Raw genomic sequence first — 9,451 nt, forward strand, 5'->3', positions numbered from 1 at the left:
TCCAAGAGACAATGCTGGGAAACTCGGTTCATTCTGCTCCCACAAGATATGTTTCTCTATTCTGATTTTAATTTGGAACAGAGCCACCACGGGGGCACTTCTGCAATACTAATTAGAAGCAATTTCCCCCTTGATTATTCCGGAGCTACAAACTCCACTGTTGCAGAGCAAGGCATGGTTCTTGATTGTCCCATTATTTCCATATCGTAGTATTTAAGATTTGCTGTCAATGATACGCGTGTTGTTTTCCTCCGCAAGTGCATAGATGGCATTGAGATCACTCTTTAATCATGATTTACTGTTGATATCTGTTACCTCACACTGCATTCTGGTATCGTCCGCGAGTAATCTTACATTGGAATGGGTAACCAATGTATTAATGTGCTATATGTTAAAAAAAAAAAACCCAGGGGAACCAACACCGACCCCTGAGGTACACCACTCTCAATGTCCATTACTTAAGAAGTAGCGCCTTTGGAAGTCATGACTTGAGTTCTGTTCGTGAGGAACGCGTGTAGCCATTTCCCATGTTTATTTGGGACTCAAGGCTCCTTAGTTTGTGCGAAAGAGCACCGTAACCAATTTGTTGTATATATATCTTTAAATCCAATTACACTACATCAACATTACACCTCTTTTCTAGCGATGTCATACAAAGGATTACGAAGGAGGAGCATACTGACAGTAGACCTTTTGGTCCATAACTAGGTCGGATGCGAAAAAATGATAATGATGATAAGTTAATAGAAATAATATAAAAATGAATAAAATGAAATAAATAGGTAATGTTAAATAATAAACAAACAGGTAAATAGTGATCAATAATAAATGGACGGATAAATAATAATCAAATCAATAATAATAAACAAACAGACAAGTAATAACAAACAAAAAACAATATAGAATAAATGTCAGGCATTAAAGCATCTTGCTTAGGTGTTTATCTAAACGAATCTTAAAGCTTCGAACTAACTACATTGCACTGACTCTGCAGGAAGTTTACTCCATTCATTAACTACATGGTTGGCGAAGTTGTTTCTCCCCACTTCCAAATTAAATCTATTTCCTTACAGCCTGAGACCATTATTTTTCATCTGATTTTCATTCAGTGTGAAAAAAGTCTAATTTTGATGTCAATTCCCTTTAGAATCTTAAAGACCTGTATCAAGTCGCCTTTGAGTCTACGCTTTTTTAGGGAAGATAGATTCATATGTTTATGTCGATTTTCGTATATTCTATTTTTGATATTTGGAATCAGTTTTTGCTCTCATGATGTTCAGACTTCAGAGAGACAGGAGGAACCTGCACGGAAACCATGTTGTCCTGAATTCATTTAGCGGTTTGTTTCCAAGTACATACATACATACATATACCAAGGCTTTTTCCCCCTTCCAAGGGAGGTAGCCAAAAAGGGAAAGTAGTCCAAGTAGTCCAAGTAGGAATGCATAAGTCCCACAAGGATTTTCACCGTAATTTTCGTTATATGAAATGTGCACGTAACAGGTCTGTTTAAGATTGTGTGGACAAGGTTGCCTCAGTTTATTTCATTTAAGCCCTTTACTTGGGCTCTCAAGTCATTGCAGGTTTCGTGAGTTTAGAAGAGGGAACGAAGACGTTCCAAAACTATTTCACTTGTCGTAGATTTATTGCATTTATTATTTGATGATGAAAACAGGTAAGGCACCTGGTCTGGATGGATGCCATGCAGAATGTCTAAAAATAAAAGGAGTTACAGTGATGGACTGGCTGGTGAGGTTAATTAATGTTTGCTGGAGAGAGGGTAGAGTGCCGGAGGACTGGAGGAGTGCCTGGATAGTTCCACTTTACAAGGGAAAAGGGGACAAGTGTGAATGTAGTAGTTTCAGAGGGATTAGCTTGTTAAGTGTAGTTGGAAAGGCTTATGGGAGGATCTTGATTGAGAGGATTAGGAGAGGAACAGAGGGAGTAATTGGTGAGGAACAGTGTGGATTTAGGACGGATAGAGGTTGTGTAGATCAGATCTTTGTGGTAAGACAAATATGTGAGAAAGCTATAGGAAAGGGGAAGGATGTTTTTTGGGCTTTTATGGATCTGGAAAAGGCTTACGATAGGGTAGACAGAAAGGCACTGTGGGAGATTATGCAGATATATGGGATAGGAGGAAAGCTTCTAGGAGCTGTCAAGAGTTTTTATGAGAGTAGTAGAGCTTGTGTCAGGATTAGAAATGGAGAGAGTGAGTGGTTCGAGGTAAAGGTGGGACATCGTCAAGGATGCGTTATGTCGCCCTGGCTGTTCAACTTATACATGGATGGGGTAGTGCGAGAGGTAAATGCAAGGGTAGTGGGTCAGGGATTGGAGATGGTTAAAGAAAATGGAGAAAAGTGGGAGGTGAGCCAGCTGTTGTTTGCGGACGACACTGCGCTTGTGGCAGGATCGGAGGAGGGACTGAGGAAGTTGGTGACAGAGTTTGGGAGTGGATGTGATAGAAGAAAGCTAAAGATGAATGTGGGTAAAAGTAAGGTGATGAGATGTACAAGGGGTGAAAGTGGGAGTAGACTGGAAGTGAGTATTGAGGGAGAGCGACTGGAGGAAGTGGGTAGTTTTAGATACTTGGGTGCAAATGTGGCAGGAAAAGGTGGAGTGAAGGTGGAGATAGAATGTAGATTGAGAGAAGCGAGTAAATGCCTTGGTGGATTGAAGAGTGTAATGAGGAATAGACATTTGGGAATGGATGCTAAGAGGAGACTGTATGAAGGAGTGATTGTGCCAACAGCACTGTATGGGGCAGAGACATGGAACATAAGAGAGGAAGAGAGAAGGAGTTTGAATGTGTTTGAGATGAGGTGTCTGAGAAGTATGATGGGGGTTACTAGGCTAGATAGAGTGAGAAATGAGGAGAAGAACAGGGATGGAAAGGAAGCTGGGAGATAGGGTTGATGAAAGAGTATTAGGATGGTTTGGACACATGGAAAGAATGAGTGAAGAAAGACTAGTAAAAGAGGTATGGAAGGCAGATGTGGAGGGAATGAATATGAGGGGACGTCCTAGGATGAGGTGGATGGATGGGGTGAAGGGGGCTTTGGGAAAGAGGGGAATGTCTGTTGAGGAAGGACGGGAGAGGACAGAAGACAGGGGTGAATGGAGAATGGTTGTATATGGATGATGTTGTGATGCATGAGGTGAAATGGGCGGGGGGATGGGGGGTGAGGTAGTATTTGTGAGCAAAATTTGACGCAGCCCGAAGGGATTTCTCCCCGTCTTCTCCTTTTATGCATGGGGGGACGGAGAGGGGGGTCGCCGATTTAATGAAGCGGCCTTGCTGTGGATGTGCTGTGTCTTGTGACACTGCTTCTGACCCAGGGCAGTGGACAAGGTGCAGGGATGACCCGTCATCCAGGAGGTGCTAAGATGAGAGGGAGGGTGGAGGGGTGTGGAGTGTATTCAGGGATGGAATGGGTGGGAATGATTTTTATGCCTTTTCCTTTTTGGCTACCTCCCTTGTAAGGGAGGTAAAAGCCTTGGTATATGTATGTATGTATTATTTGATCCTAAGGAAACTGTTAATGAATTGAAATGTTATAAGAACGTTATTCATGGTTTGTCATGCTCAAAGGAAAATTGTTTTCGTGGAATACCAGTGCGTTGGCGTCTGTTGGAGAGCTTTTATAAGACTGTATTGTTATTAAGAAAATAGACAAACTCAGAAAGGAACAGCAAGATGGATTTGATCACCACCTGAGAAAAAGTTAGCTTTCGAAGAATTTTGTATTAACAAGAGCACAAGGTCTGTTATTGGGCTAAACTGAACAAAGACCCTTCTTACAGGAAATATAAATTGCGTGGTTGTGGCTTTCTTTTCAAGTTCAGGTATATATCCCATTTGAAAGGATCTATTGTTTTGCATCCGCAGTGGGATCGTCTGTTTCCTTTCATACCTTTTCAGAATTATTACGGGGAGTTCATTCTGAAACGGCGGTGTGCTAATTGGTTCCGATTGTAGCAAAGGTGTCAAGATCCGTAAGGAGAAATTCACACGATTTTCGATGATTTAGTGTGCCGCAAGAGGAAAAGAACTCGGGGACATTTACGGGCAACTTGTTGATTGAATAACACTCTTCTCTCTCTCTCTCTCTCTCTCTCTCTCTCTCTCTCTCTCTCTCTCTCTCTCTTTCTCTCTATCTGTGTCTTCTTTCTCTCTCCTCTCTCTCTCTCTCTCTCTCATCTCTCTCTCTCTCTCTCCTCTCTCTCTCTCTCTCTCTCTCTCTCTCTCTCTCTCTCTCTCTCTCTCTCTCTCTCTCTCTCTCTCTCTCTCTCTCTCTCTCTCTCTCTCTCTCTCTCTCTCTCTCTCACACACACACACACACACACACACACACACACACACACACACACACACACACACACACACACACACACACACACACACACACACACACACACACACACACACACACACACACACACACACACACACACACACACACACACACACACACACACACACACACACACACACACACACACACACACACACACACACACACACACACACACACACACACACACACACACACACACACACACACATACACACACACACACATATATTCACTCTCTTTTCAATTCAGTTCAATTCACTTATCCGTCGTCGCTGGCGATGATCCTGTCGCCCGTACTTCTTGGTGAGACTGCGCGCGCGCGTGTGCACGTGGAGGTCGCTGTTGGAACTTCAGATTCCGGATGGCGTGAGGGTTGGCTACTGTGTCGGTTCCCCTCGAGTTGCCGTCAGGTTCCTTTGACTGCAGACACATTGTTTGCAGGACTTCCCACCAGTTTACGGTCGTGGGTTCGTTTTTCATGTTGGCTTTGTTGACCTGAACCGATGGACTATTTTGACGTGGTGGCTCTACCATTTGTTCTACCAGCCTTATTGTCTTTTGTAGTTCGGGTTAGGAAATGCTTTTAGAAAGTTGTGTACAACATGGAGGCTACGTTGGCAATCTATCGCATTTGCGCTTTGCTACGTGTCACTTTGATGTTGCCGTCACCTTGCTGAAGGATTTCAGCCTTTGTTATTATTACTCGTAATATTCGGTCACGCTACTTCGTTTCCTCTGATGGATGGGAAGTTTCTAGTTTCAGCTTATAACGTCTGTGTTGTGTGTGTGTATGCGTGTGTGTGTGTGTGTGTGCGCGTGTGTGTGTTCCTGTGTGTGTGCGTATATGTGTATGCGTGTATGCGCGTGTCCATTTCTGTGTGTGTGCGTGTATGTGCGTGTGTGTGGAAGTGTGCGTGCGTGTCTATATATATATATATATATATATATATATATATATATATATATATATATATATATATATATATGTGTGTGTGTGTGTGTGTATGTGTGTGTGTATGTGTAGGTAGTCTATGTTGTGCAGCTGCACTGGAGGGCAGTACAGCTGCGCCACTACTTTGACGCCGACGGAGAGGTAATTGTCGTAGATAAGAGGCCTTTCACTGGATAACGGTAGCAGCGGTTGCTTGGTGTGACCGGTGGTCGATCTCTTCGTCCAAGGCAGTGGTTCTCAGCCTGGGCTACCTCAGGTACCCCCCCCCCCAAGGGGTAAGAAACCTTAATCTTCCTGGGGCTACAAGGCATGATACCCAGGGCAATGGTACTGTATATTTACCACGAGAAACCGTAATGTGCATTCGTTCTATCTTACTGATTGATATTTCTAATTTGAAAAAGTACCTTTGTTCAGTAATTGAATATATCTAATCATTTATCAGCAAGGTTGGTATCACTAATCCTTCTCATATGTTTGCATTGTATTTGTATTGGATGGGGGTACGAGATATCACGGGGTACTAAGGGCACTGAAAAAGGTTAAGAACCACTGCTAGACAAATTTAGATTTAAGAAGGAAATAGGCAAGAATTGGTTTACCAATAGGGTGGTCGATGAATGGAATAAACTTAGTAACCATGTAGTAAGCGCTGAAACTATCAGTTGTTTTAAAAATCGATTAGACAACTTTATGGATGGGGATGATAGGTGGTGATGGATACGGAGCTGCCTAGTGTAGGCCTTATGGTCTCTTGCAGTCTCCTTTATTCTTATGTTCTTATGTTCTCATAGGGGACAATATAAGAAACGTTGCTCCTCAGAAAGCAGAAGTTTGTCTGTAAAACGTTTCATTTGGTGTTAGCGGGTGGTGTGCTATAAGAACATAAGAATAAAGAAGACTGCAAGAGACCATAAGGCCTACACTAGGCAGCTCCGTATCCATCACCACCTGTCATCCCCATCCATAAAGTTGTCTAATCGTTTTTTAAAACAACTGATAGTTTCAGAGCTCATTACATGGTTACTAAGTTTATTCCATTCATCGACCACCCTATTAGTGAACCAATTCTTGCCTATTTCCTCTTTAAATCTAAATTTGTCCAGTTTATACCCATTACTGCGAGTCCTGCCCTGTTGGACTCGCCTCCTTATTCATCGTTACTTCGCTTTTTCTGAGACTAATGGAGAAGGGCCGTGACTGATGGTACTTCTGTTGGGTTCTGCCGTCAGGGTTTCCAAGTCCCCCCCCCCCCTCTCTCTCTCTGTCTCTCTCCCTCTCTTTCTCTTTCTTTCTCTTTCTCTCTTCCTCTCTCTCTTTCTCTCCTTTCTCTCTTCCTCTCTCTCTTTCTCTCCTTTCTCTCTTTCTCTTTCTCTCTTTCTCTCTCTCTTTCTCTTTCTCTCCTCTCTCTTTCTCTCTCTCTCTCTCCTCTCTCTCTCCTCTCTCTCTCCTCTCTCTCTCTCTCTCTCTCTCTCTCTCTCCGCTCTCTCTCCTGTCCTCACTCTCCTCTCTCTCTCTCTCCTCTCTCTCTCCTCTCTCTCTCCTGTCCTCTCCTCTCTCTCTCTCTCTCTCTCTCTCTCTCTCTCTCTCTCTCTCTCTCCTCTACTCTCCTCTCCTCTCCTCTCCTCTCCTCTCCCTCTCTCTCTCTCTCTCTCTCTCTCTCTCTCTCTCTCTCTCTCTCTCTCTCTTCTCTCTCTCTCTCTCTCTCTCTCTCTCTCTCTCTCTCTCTCTCTCTCTCTCTCTCTCTCTCTCTCCCTCCCCTTGCTCCCTCCCTCCCAGGGACCCTTCCCCCCTCCCTCCCCCTTCCTTCCTTCCTTCCTTCCTTCCTTCCTTCCTTCCTTCCTTTGGTGAGGGCCTTCGGTATTCTGATATTCAACAGCTTGCCATCAGTGCGGCAAATGAAATCCACACCTCATTGGCCAGATCTCCTCGAGGAGGGCTCTCAGGTAGACCTCCAGCTGACTGGGCGTCAGGGGCCGAATATATAAAAGATCCTAACCCTAATTTATAAAAGATCCAAGCCCTAATTTATGAAAGATCCGAGCTCTAATTTGTAAAAAAATCCTAGCCCTAATTTATAAAAGATCCTAACCCTAATTTATAAAAGATCCTAACCCTAATGGCGGAGATTTTACCCTAAATCCCTATTATGTCGGCGACCTAAATGCTTCTTATGTGTAGACATAACCCCGACATTATGGAGACAGCTGATTTAGGTAAAACCTCCGCCATTTTGAAGATTTATGTCTAGACTTAGGGGTTAGCATCTTGATAAATTCGGCCCCAGAACACAGCTCTGTTGCACGCCAGAGTTCATTTTCAGCCGTTTGCTTGGACATTTCCCCACCAGGATTGAGCTTTGCGCTCCATCGTGGTCAGTTTAGGGTTAGGATCTTTTATAAATTAGGGCTAGGATCTTTTACAAATTAGAGCTAGGATCTTTCATAAATTAGGGCTTGGATCTTTTAAAAATTAGGGTTAGGATCATTTATATATTCGGCCCCTGACGCCCAGTCAGCTGGAGGTCTACCTGAGAGCCCTCCTCGAGAAGATCTGGCCAATGAGGTGTGGATTTCATTTGCCGCACTGATGGCGTTATCACACTGGGCTAATTTTCCTCCGACTGTAGGAGCAGATTAAGAGCCCAAAGCTTTCGGGAAGGAATCTGTTGTACTGGAGGAAAAGAATTGTCCTCCAGCGGCCGGCCGGGACGGGCCGGGACGGGCCGGGGGCACCTCGTCCGAAAGAAGTGGGCACCCCGCCACTCCCGGCCCCGGCCGGCCACCGTGGATCAGCAGTCGGCCGACATCACTTAGCCCGTCCGCGGGGTGCTCCGCCACGGTGATATTTTCTATGGAAATTGTTGGGAAAACAGAACAGTTTGTCATAGTGATTTTACGTCTGAAAAAAAAGTTGATTGGAGGCTGAAGGGAAAATAGTCCAGAGTGATAACTCCTTTAGCTTCTCGAGAGTTCCAATGTCCTGCATTACGGCTCGTACAATGTCTCGACACCTTATTAATGCCTTTCACAGGTCGACGAACATAACGGTACAACGAAGTGTTTTCCTGTTGGCATTTTCCTGGAAGCTGAATGTCAATGAAATGTCAGAGGTTCTTCTGGGTTAGAAGACTACAATGTAATTCGGAAAGGATGCTGCACTCTCTGCCCCAATAATATTGCTAGTATTCTTGTGAGAATCATTCTGGTTAGCATTTTCCCAGCGGTGGATATAAGCGAGATGTGGTTACCGCAGTCAGGATGATGATGATGATGATTATTATTATTACTATTATTATTAATATTCTTCTTATTATTATTATTCATTATTCATTATTCATTATTTATTATTCATTATATATATATATATGTATATATATATATATATATATATATATATATATATATATATATATATATTTTTTTTTGGCAGAGCACTGTGGATCTGGCATCCCTGAAGTCCTGAGGAACTGTCTCCTCTAACCGTATTTTGACGACTAGATTAATTCAAGCTTGGCTGAGTTCGGGACCAATGTCTGTGATGAGTTTGGCTGGCTGGAGCTGTTACGGAGTTCGTGCGTAATTCGGAAGACATCATCTGTCTGTCTGTCTTTTTTTTTCAAAAGGGCTGGTGACATTTCTGTTTACTTTGACATCCCCGTTGTAGAGCTCACCGAAGTGCTCTGTCCGTTGTTTCCTAATCTGTGTGATGTCTCGGATCAAGTCTCTCTTTCCTTGGCTGGGGCTGTGGTGGCGTTAGGTTGAGGACCTTGCATTCCTCTTAGCACAGCATAAAATCTCCTGTGATGATAGTTTTTGGCCTCAGTCTCTACGTCATCGTCTTTGGCGCGCCTCCAGAACGCTTTCGCTCGCCCGGTTGACCCTTTTGAACTCTGCCTTTGTGCTCCGTGTATTTGCCTCTGAAGGATCTCCCATTGTTCCTTTTGTTCAACCAAGTATGAAATATAACATTAACATTTTCTCCTGGTTGAAGAGGTCGCGATTTTTTTTATTGTTTTCATCCAAATCGTCCAAGTGACATTTTTTTTTTATTATTATTACTTTTGGGCTAAATGTTTCAACAGATGCGTTTGAGATGGGCGTGATTCATGCCTCAAATGTAGTTCCAGCTCGAAAGATAT

This window comes from Oratosquilla oratoria, chromosome 1 (genome assembly GCF_046742065.1).
Source record: "Oratosquilla oratoria isolate Oo_2021 chromosome 1, ASM4674206v1, whole genome shotgun sequence".
Lineage (NCBI taxonomy): Eukaryota > Metazoa > Arthropoda > Malacostraca > Stomatopoda > Squillidae > Oratosquilla > Oratosquilla oratoria.